The sequence below is a fragment of the Poecilia latipinna genome, unplaced genomic scaffold (assembly GCF_001443285.1).
Source record: "Poecilia latipinna isolate Pla-1442-1.1 unplaced genomic scaffold, P_latipinna-1.0 Scaffold2703, whole genome shotgun sequence".
NCBI lineage: Eukaryota > Metazoa > Chordata > Actinopteri > Cyprinodontiformes > Poeciliidae > Poecilia > Poecilia latipinna.
The window spans coordinates 33,182-44,513 of record NW_015115319.1 but is presented as its reverse complement, the minus strand read 5'-3'; positions in this window follow the sequence as shown (position 1 = coordinate 44,513).

Genomic DNA, 11,332 nt, shown 5'->3' with positions numbered 1-11,332 from the left:
TCCGGACATCTCCACACCCTCTATGCTAATGAATTGATGCACAGTTAGCAGGTGGGGGAAGAATATTTCTGCCTTGATGCCTAAAATGTTCTGACCAGCAATACAGAACATTTTTTAACTGAGCTTCAATCTATAAACTCTCTGCTGCAAATCTGGAAACCACTAGAGCGCAAGTAATGATCAACAACAAATAATGAACAGCAACATTAGCTGGCTGTTGCATTCAGAATAACCAACATTTCCATTTACAGTAGCAGGGTTTTTTTTTTTGTTGTAGTCCAGCCAGATAGGTTGCAATAATACCAAAAAAACTCAAACAGAAAAATATTACCTTTTTATACATAAAAGCGACCAAATTCCTTTTATTATTTAGCAAATTTTTCCTAATTAATTATTTTTTCTTATTAACACATTTTGAAATTTTAACTTTATTCCAGTCATCCTAAGTAGAATTAAAGCTTGTGCTGAGCTCAGACCCTGTTAGAAACCATCAGGTTGAGGTCTTTGTGTTTGGATGTGTTTGTTTTTATTGAATAAGTTTTTAAAGTGACTTTCACTTGCCTTGGCATAATGCTCAGACTTCTTATCTGACTTGTAATAATTTACAAATAGTAGACATTCATATATTTACAAGAAAGGTAAGTTGCTTATGATTGGTAGGATAAATTTAGATATTCGAATACTAAATAAGAGAAGCCTTTGACAGAGCCTGATTTGTTTTGGTCCCTGCATGCTGATCCAGCATTAGAGGAAAAAACCTTGTTATGGGCTCAACGGAAATGTGTCTTAATGGAAACATACAGATTCTTCAGCTTAACACCGCTAAGAAATATACCAATCCATGAAATATCATAAGCATTACTCAGTCCTACATTATTCGTTTAGTTCAGAAGACAACGGCTGAGCAGATGCTTAAGTTACCGAACCTTATAGGCAGTGATTTATGGGGTGTGGATGTTCGAAGCATGTGTAAAACTCACAGGTTTCTGGTAGAAAATGACCTCTGCTTTCTGACTGCAATGTTATACTGAACCTGAAAACGCTGATCGCCTCAGTACAGTTGATGCTCATGATCTGGGTTTTTGTTGTTTTTAAGGGTGTTAAAATGTCTGTTTGGCTTCTTGGCTGGAACATTTTAGAGGTAGGGGCTTTGAAAATAGTTACTCAGAGACCAAAATTGAAAAAAAAAAAAAAAAAGGGCTTGTCATATTGAAGTCACTTTTACATAGATAAATATGTGTACAGAACTGGCCTTTTAATTTCATGCCACATTTAAAGATACAACTCAGAAATTGCACTTGTAAATGATAATTTTTTCAGGTCATTTGAACTGTAAATAAAAACAATAAAAAAGAAAGTTTAATGCAGACATATGGGCGAGCGACCTGCAGTTTCTCTGCAGGGTTGATTTTTCTGCCTCTTCTTTTCCTCTTGACGATCCTCCTCAGATTCTTGTTGGGTCATGTGAGGGTGTTGGTGGTTGTGGTGCCATGTGGTCGTTAAAGCGCCGTTTGGCATCGTGGGTAGGTGCCAGTTCCTGTTGGAAAATGACATCAGCACATCCATAAAGCTTGTCTAAGGAGTGAAGCATGAAGTTCTCTAAAATGTCAATAGTGATCACGGCCTGTATTCATTTTTATTTCTCCCATCTGTCACAAATATCTCCAGTGGAGTGATTACTGTCAGAGTTTAGCTCTCATGTTCCTGCAACTGCAGCTGTTGAGTTTTCTTCTGTTTCATAAAACTCACTGGCCCTGTAACTTACGCTAAGCATTGATTTTTTTTTTTTTTTTTGAGAAGACATCAGTGTTTCTGACCGGATTATTCTGTTTGTGTGGACGGGAGAGCTGAGCCCTGTCTAACCAGGTAACAGCAGATGAGGGAGACGTAGCGGCTAAAACACCAAAGGAAGTATATCCTTCCCTTCTCGCTGATGACGGCTAATTCTGTGAAATTCCGCGTTTTCTTGTGGATTCCATTTTGTTTATTAAATTCCGTGATTCTGTCCGCATTTTGCGCGTAGCAGAAATTACAGTGCCCTATAATTATAACAGTGTGATGATAAAAACAGTAAAAACAGAGAAAATCTGTGAAATGGCAAATCATTTTTGCTAGCATGGTTCCTGCAAAAAAAATGTACAAAGAGAAAGTTATGGAGGTCGATGTGGTTCATGTGACTGAAATGGTGAGAATGTTTCCCACAATTCTTTCCGTCCAAACAACACTGTGGCTCAAATAATAAACCTCCCCAACCTCAGGGTGGAGACTCTTTCATTGCTGCATTACAACTACAAACACAGAGACCAACACGAATAATTTCCGTTGCTGCTAGTGGGAAAAATTAGGATTACCATTAAGCCGTACGCTTCTTTTAAATCCAAAAGGAAATAGCAACCCTGCTTATAATCAAGGACCTGGAAGTACAGGCTTCTAATAACAGTTCATTGTTTACCAGTAATTTGTCTCTACAAAAGCAAATACAAGGATCAAGGCTGAACTGTCACAATAATCAGCAATATACAGTAAAAATCCTTATGCCGTTAAATCATGGGATGCACGATTATGGATAATTTGTCTCTTGCTGAGTGCACTGTCCGTTCCAGTTATGGTGGCAGGAAGCTGAATGCCTCCTTTGTCAAAGGTCACCATCACATTAGCCGACTGTCTTTTGTTATTCCCACTACCCCAGCTGTAATTACACACGGGAAACACTGACACCATATGACAGACTGGCATGAGAGCGTGCTTTCTGAGGCGAGGCCGCGGCAGCACGTTCACTAGCTGTGCACAAATAGACACCCGACTTCCTCCCCCCGATATGTACACATGTCTGGCCAGCTCCTGTTTTTTTATTGACAGGGATATCATCGTCCCTGTTAAACCTGATGTCTCCTCAGTAGCTACCTGTAAAACAGAAAGGGGAAAAAAAAAACATTTTTATGGTGGCTTTGTCCAGTTTGTGTAGATTTCTCCCTCAGACTCGCAGTAGTGCTTTTTAATGAATGATCTTTAGCTCAAGGCCTTGGTCCCATGATTTTATTTTCACACACTCAGAGTAAATCCAGAGGAAGTTGGAATTTATAATGCCCCCCCCCCCTCAATCTCACTAAAATGTGAAAAGCTGATTAGGTGGATTGTTTAGTGTAACAATTATAGATCCCAAAAATGTCTCTCCTTTCACTGCCGATTGTAATATCCCACTCTCTGTTTTCTTACCGTTCGGTCCGTGTGAACCGCATTTCCAGCGGCATTTGTTTGGGAACACCACGGCACAGCAGAGTGCAAAGCGGGGAGAGCAGAACATCATAAATCAAAGGTCATATACATGCAATGCAGCTCGTGCTTTGCTCTCTCAAGCATGGGCTGAAACGCTACACTTGGGCTCATATTCTCATGAAACACCGACTTCATAAGCATGTCACATGACTCCCTTCCACTGTGGTCCTGAATTTGTGCTAAAAGCCGGATGTGTCACATTCATGAATTCAGTATCAGCCCATCCTTGACTAAGCAGCTTGTGGACTGAAAATATTTTTTTTCCCCCTGCTGTTTAAACTATAACCTGTTTTCCCTGTATTGATCTGTGTACTTTGTAGTAAAAGCCAATATCGTGCACAATTCAGGAGACTGAACTGCGAAAGTTTTGCTGTTGCTGTGAACAGAGTCACAATTAATCTAATTTACTTTTATTTGACTACTACAAATGAAGGAAATGCAGATTAAAGCAAAGTTTTTGGTCATCACACCCCACACACACACGTAACTCGATAGACAACCCATTCTGAATCAAGATCTGATGGCCTACGAACGTCGGCTTTCAAGCCTGGACATGGATTCAATTGGATTAAAGTCTGGACTTTGACTGAGGCATTCTAACACATAGACATGTTTTGAATAAACCCAGAATATTCACCTCCAGCAACGTTTCCAACACGTGTGAAGAGTTGTATTTAAAAGCTGACTGTGAGTCTTGGGGACTGGACTTTCAGACATTTGATCAAACGGTCGCCAGTCTCAAATCTTTCACAGCGTCCCAAATGTTTTCTTCTTACTCAGCTCTGCATGCTGAAAAGAAGGTATCTTCCCAACATGATGCTGCCACTACCGTGCTTCAGCGTCATGTTGTGGTCATTGTGTAACTTCTGAAGGCAATTCAGAATCGAACTTGGACTTCATTTAGAGGAATCAAAGCAAAGTTTTACAAATAAAACTGAAACAATATATATTCAATTTCCCTCTTAAGGACCATTTGTGTTGGTCCGATATGTAAAATTCAAATGAAAAAGATTAAAATTGTGTGTGTAACCTGAGAAAAGGTTAAAAACGTTCAGGTTTTGTTGCTTCTGCAGGTCACTTTGCTTTCCAGTTTTACGGCATTCTCTAAATATTCATGCTAAGTTGATCTGTCTTTAGGTGCATAGGTGGCCTCGTGTTGTGCTTAAAAGGAGATCTTATAGCAGTCGATCTTTGAATTCCTGGATGTTTAGCTCAGACTTTAGTTGATTTGGACTCTGTTAAGGTCTGGACTCCTTAACAGAGTCCAAATCAGCAAAAGGCTTACAGCGACTGATTGCCTGGCGTTCCTCAGTCTAGCCGTCGTGTTGTAGGTGCAGCTGTGCCTACGAGGGCATCAGTGGACAGGAAGTGGAGGGTTGGTGAAAACACAGCTGGGAGGAGGGTGTCATGTCCAGCTCTGCCCTCTGCCTCCCCGCCCTCCCCTCCTGTCCATCCAGACAAACAATGAGGGAGCCGGAGCCCCGTGAAGCCAGGACGTTATGACACACAGCGAGCGCTGTGCTCTGAATCTGCTTCGTCTAATGAGTGATAATTGGAAAAGGAACAGAAGAAGGCATTTCTTCTGTTCTTCTTGGACAGGGGTCAGCAGCCTATACAGCTTAAAAGAGTTTTCTTTTTTTTTTGCTTTTGTTTCTACTAAGTTAATTTGTTTAAAGCCACAAAAGTCACATTACTCTTTAGAACATATTTAATGTGTGAGAATGATGGCTTAATTTGAGTGTTTAGGTTTTAGAACAAAGAAAATAAGAAACCCGGGAAGAAATGCTGCATGAAAACTGATCTATGAATAAACTGGTTAATATGTGTTTTCTCTTTTTGCCTTTTAGTAGTAGTTTAACCTTTTAACAGTAGTTTAACCTTTTAATAGTAGTTTGACCAGCTTATTGGCTTAGTGATTCATTTGCCAACTGCAGTTTTAAAACACTGTTTCCTTAGTAGGACTGAGTTTGGTTTCCCAAAGTGAAATATATCCAAACAGCCAAATGTGTTGTATTTCTGAGAGAGGGAACAGGATAATATCCTTATTTCTGTCAGCTGGAAGACGTTTCACTGCAACAGGTGCAGGTAAGGGCTGCGTTACCCTACGCTCCATACAGCTGGGGGAAACTACAGGCTCTCCATCGCTTTCTCTGGGATCTCATTAAAAGCACATCAAAGCACAGGATGGAAATATTTCTAGCTGAAACTGTAATTTATTTACAACCTTTAAAACCACAAACTGGTTAAAAAAAACTAAAACTAAAAGCATTTCTTGGGAACAGCTGTTATTTAGCATTTCCCTTCGAATACTGAGACAAAGGTAGCAAGAAGTCAAGAAAACCACAGAGGGCTTTTTTTAGTTTATGTGTTTGGTTTATTCAATAGTATCGGTACACTGTAAGCATATGAAGCTGTAGTCAAATTGCTTGTTTGTGGACACAAGCTTGGCCGTTGAAGCTGATTCTCATTATTTTATGCTGTAAATTTAAAACAGAACGGATGTTGCTGAAAGTAGAAACAAAGTATGAAACCTCAAATTTCCCTTCAGGTTCCACATGTTGTACAGATAAAAGAAAAATAAATAACGGGAAACAAAAAGAATGCAAACTGATTAATATCCCTGCAGCTAGGCCTTCAGCTCAGAACCTGTTGGTTAGTTTTCTGCAGTGAGAAGCCAGAGACTAACAAACTTCACGAGACAAAGTAATGCAGTCCTCCTGCTTCACTTTTTAGGGAAACAGCCTTGCTCCAGGTTTCAAATAACAATACAACAACAAAAACACAGTTCTTTTTGTGTTGCATTTGTTTGTTAAGTTGTCTGTTAGTAGCCAAGGAACCCTCTGTGGCTTTGTGGACTCTTGATTACCTTTTTCTCAGCACTCAGAGGGTAAATACAGATAAAGTTCCCAGAAGAACCTGTAAAATCAGAGCCGCCCAAATGCATTCTGTCTGAAAAAGGCAGAAGATAGAAGGAGAAAAGGTGAGTAGAGTGGGACATTATGGTTTTTATTTAAAGAAAACACTACAGAGTAAATAAAACTTTATTGGACTATCTGAGCTTTATCTAAGATTGTGCCCTTAACTCTTCTACCGTAATGTGCTGCGGTCAAATGTTTGTAGGAGAAAGCTATAAAACAAGGAGCTGTTCAATCCACAAGAAGGAACAGGCAGAAATAAGTGGGACAAAAATCATATTGTATTTGTAAAATTGACTTTTTTGAGCATTGTGTCATTTGATTGCGTTATTCTCTCATCAAACACATTCCTGGATTGTCGCTTTGGTCCTTCTGCATGTTTGAGCAATCCTTGAATCTCCCCTGGTATCCATTCTGGGTGTAGAAATGTTTGCTGTCACCTTTTCCACGAAGCTTCTCCCTGCAGCTGCAGTTTCCAGCCCAGCCTTTGCCTAACAGAGCTGCCCCCGCCGCCACTCAGCTCCTACTGACTAGCTGCAGCAGCAATTAGCAAACACCTGGTGGAACTGCCCATCTGCTTAGCTTATCTTACAACTACCACTTCTCAGTCCAAAGGTCCCAAGAAACAGCAGAGTAGAAAAGCATTGTTGTGATGACATGCTGTGTTGGAAAGAGCAGGAGCTTCTTAAAGAGACAGAGGCCAATTTCAAGACAGATTTCTTTTAAGGTGTGTTTGATATATACAGCATTTTTATGGCAACTGAAGGCAACATAGATACTTGATTGTGCAATAAAATGGAGCTGTTCCTATAAAATGCGTAATACTGCTACTTTCTTCTGTTTGGTTGCTTTTGCCAGGCAACCTGAGGTATCACTGACATTTTGCTTTCACCAGTCGCAATTTCTCATCCCAGTATTATTTCAGGGTTTATTTTTGAGACAGATGTTCAGCCTGTCTACAGCCCAGATTAGCTTCATGGAATTTGCCTCAGCTTTTTGGAGAGATCACTTTGACGTCTCACAGGTCGCCTGAGACTAATTTTGGTTTGGCCCAAGTCCTGACGAAAACAAAACTCCGATTCCAGTCAGCGGGGACCCAAGATGGCAAAGACAGCCACCCACACCCCAGTGCGACGTTCGTCTTTATAAGGAAAAAACATTTTTCTCTGTCACTAATTATATATCATTGTAAGCCGCAGAGTGATAGCAGCTAGTGCCATAAAGTCTCTCACCATTGCCTATTTTTACCACGCTATCTTTTTAGGCATTCATCCACACTGTGTGACTCTCATCTGTTACAAATTCAGAAAAATTGCAGATGCCTTTCAAAGGTCATTTGCTGGAGAGTTGCCTTCATGTCAGCAGCAGTCAGTGTCCCCAGAGTCCATGTGTTGACTTGTGGGACATAGCACTCTGGCCTTTCAGAGTTTAAGCTCCAGCTCAGTGTGGAGCTCAGAGTACAGAGAATATATTGACTTTTTTAAAGCTTAGAAAGACTCCTGCATGGCTTGCGGAGATGACGCATTTTAGAAAATATATTGCACTTTTACGCAAAAAGTATTCGTACCCTGCAAACCTTTTCACGTTTCACCAAGCTATCTCAAGAGGTTTTGGGGGAGATTTTATGTGACGTAGATCGAAACGAAGCAGCTGGGAATTGCAACTTTATGGTCTAGATCAAAACATTTGCATGTTTGATTTGGCCTAGTTAAAGTCCAGATCAAAAACCAATTGTAAGGCCAGAAAAAAATATATTTGCTGATGCTCAGTGACTGTGCTTGAGCTATTTTGAAAACAAGAATGGTTAAAAAAAAAAAACACACACAAAAGAACAACAACAACTATTTCCTCTATATCTGCATAGCTTGAAGAAACAAAGGATATGTCGGAGAGTTGCAGGTGTAATTGCAGCAAAAGGTGGATTTACAGGGGGGCTGAATCACTGTGGCTGAATACAAATGTCTGCCACACTTTTCAGATTTGTAGACATCTAAAAAATATGTTTATTCCTGTCTTTCCACTTAATAATCTTGCTCTACTTTGTGAAGTGCATCACATAAAATCTCAAATAAACACCTTGAAGTTTGTTGATGCTGTGTGATGCTTCCCAAGCACCGCGTGACATCAGTCCTTAGCTTTCATTTCCACTTATTATTTTGCGGAACTCAGTTCTGAAGTAGAAATGAGTTGCTGAGACGCCACAGTCACCTTCACTCAACCTGCATGAGAACAAACCAACACAAAGGCCTCTCATGAAATGTAATATAGATCAGCGCATCAGCTTTGGCATTTCGTTTTGTCCCTGAATGAATGAGTGGCTCTCAGTGTGCACACATGTACGTTCCAGCTTTACTTCTGCTCGAGAGTTTTGTCCAGTGGGATGTTAATAAAGACAGAGTGGATTTTCTGTCTGTTTGCCAAAGTGAGGTCTTTTCCATCCCCTTCCTCCGTTTGTTCTTTAACATTCTATCCTTTCTGCAAGACTGAATAAAGACCTTACCATGAGCCGCACCTTATAAGCCAATGTTTGGATTCCCTTCAGCACCACCGCCAAGAGATCTCTGCACATGTAAATGCTGAGCAAGGGGTAATCTTCGGAGAGCCAAAAATCTACACAATATATGCTCAGGAATCATCAGCTATGAGGTGCTACTTTATTCAGATTGAGAGAGCTGGATCACTGTGAGAGAGAAAAGCAGCTTCTGCTTCTTCGGCACCACATCTCCGTTGAGGAAGTGGAGTGTCAGCTACGTGTCTGGGGTGGATTTGCGAGGCCGGATGCTTAAACAGACAAAGCAAGCTTCAGAATCAAAGAGCTGCCAGTCCTGAAGAGCCTTTGCGCACTTCGTGCTTAGCTCCAGATTTATTTTATATCCCCTATAAATGCCTTTGGTTCTGCATGAAACTTGACTTTAACAGAAGCATTGCTCTTTGCTTTTTCCTCAACCCTTTACTTTCCTCGAAATAATAATATACTTACAGGTAGGCGAAAAGTCGAATGTTCCCCAGTCAGGAGAGAACGGGCCTTCAGTGCATCGTGTTAGGACGGTGTTAGCTGATTTCAACATGGATAGTAGAAAATCTGTCCAAAATCTCCCACAAATGGTTCGGTGTCCTTTCGATGACTCCTCATGCTGACCAGTGGGCAGATGTGAACTAAAGTGACCGTTGGGTTTTCAGCTACCGCTATCGTTTTGAAAAACCATTGTTGTGAACACACATACTTACACGCAGCTTCCTCCATATTTATCAGCTGAGTAAAAACCCTTAAAATGCCTTATTGAGTGAGATTGTGATGCCAAGCAATCATGTGATAATTTGGTGTTTTTTTTAGAGTTTTTTTTCTTAAAGGAAGAAGAACTTCTAATTTTTCTAAACAGCAACCAAAACCAATCAATAACTCAGTTAGCTTGAATTCTCCGTAGGCGTCTTTGACATTTTGCTTGCTAGTCTTATTGCAAAAGGAGCGTATTAGCGGTAAGTGTATTCGTGGGAGCTGCAGGTGCCACTGATTCTCATTCGGGCCGCTTAACCGAGTTATCTTGCCGTGTCTTTTCACAGCCATCTGTTTGGTATTAACGTGAAAGTAGATGTTAGAAACCGGAGTATCAGGTCGCCTTTGACTGCACAGAACATCACGACATAGCGCTAATTGGCAGGCTTGAGCCTCTGACTGAGTCAAAAAGACAATTGGTTAGCAGTAAAGGCGTGTGACGATGTGGAACAAATTCAATCTTAACATGCAAGGGAACAACCACAAAGCTTTTTGTGGAAAAAAAAAAACACGAGTGGATGTTTGGCTCACACACCTGGGCCCTAACAGCCAGCTCATCTCACCTTTAAATAGCTCTCAAGTGAGCTTCCATTTTATAGATAGAATGAATAAGTGCTTTTTTTTGTCTTCAAAAATCTGAAATTTGAGTCTGTCTTATTTGAGGATGAAGTCTTTACGGATGTCCCTCTAATCTGGACCAGTCGTTTGCTTTCAGGCTGAAAAGTCGGCCAGAATTGATCGTCCTTTCTAACGCTCCCAGTGGAATTTGCCTTCCTCTGTGCTGCGGTCACAGTGTCCTGTTTCAAGCATAGGTTGTTGGATTATCTCTGACTTGTTGTGACAACAAATGGTCAGGTCTGGTGTATACAGTGTAAACTCGTCTCAGGACAGCATGAGGGAAAAAAAAAAAAAAGTCATTGTTTTTTTTTTACAGAGGGTCTGCTTTCGTCTGCCGATTTCAGCAGCGTGGGGATGATAAACGCAGCAGCTTCACCCCTTCTGATTCAGTTATCATTCAGATTTTGAAAAGGCCGCTGACACATCCAGGAAAATATGCCGCGTATGTGTGCGAACAGATAACCCACCTCTATCTTTTGCTCGACATCTCTTTGCCGCCATCCTTTTTGATGAACACAAATTACAAGTATGCACACAAACAGGCACTGGTTTGGTCACATACCAGCACCCTGCAGACATACTGGTACCAAAGGAGACATTTTTCTGCTTCTTGCCTCCATATTAAAGCCTGTTATGAATCCAGATTCAGTATCAGCCTTTGCATGGGCGCTGAGCATGCACATTTCTTTTTTTTCCCCCCATTATTGATGATATCATCTGTGGAGGAAACACTCAGGCGCTCTGGTCAGAGGTCACATGACTTTCCCAGGCCAGAGTGTGTCTCTGAACATGAAGGGGACATGTGTCTGCGCATGCTCCAACATTTTCAAAAGGAGGGGAAGTCCAGACACTTGGGACTCAGTTCGTGATGTTCGGTCTTAGTTGAGGCTATCGAACAGAAAAAATAAAAATAAAGACTTGCAGGCTCGGCTTACCACAAGGGGGGGTCCGAAAAACAGACAGACAGTGGTTGCAGCAGCAGAGAGGAATGCCTTGAAGGTCAGTGACCCCACAAATTTAACTGTACAATACTGCTCAGCTTAATCTGCTCCAGTCACAGATAATTGCATACAGACTGTGGATTCTCAAACCTCACAGCACATAAGTGGCAGCTGCATTAGCCTCTGCCTAAAGCACCGCATTAGCAGACATATGTGAATGTTTTTGTTTTTTTTATTTAAACCCCTTTACATCATTGCTTGCTGAATGAAATCAATTTTGTTGCCAAAATATTCTACGCTGGGCAGAA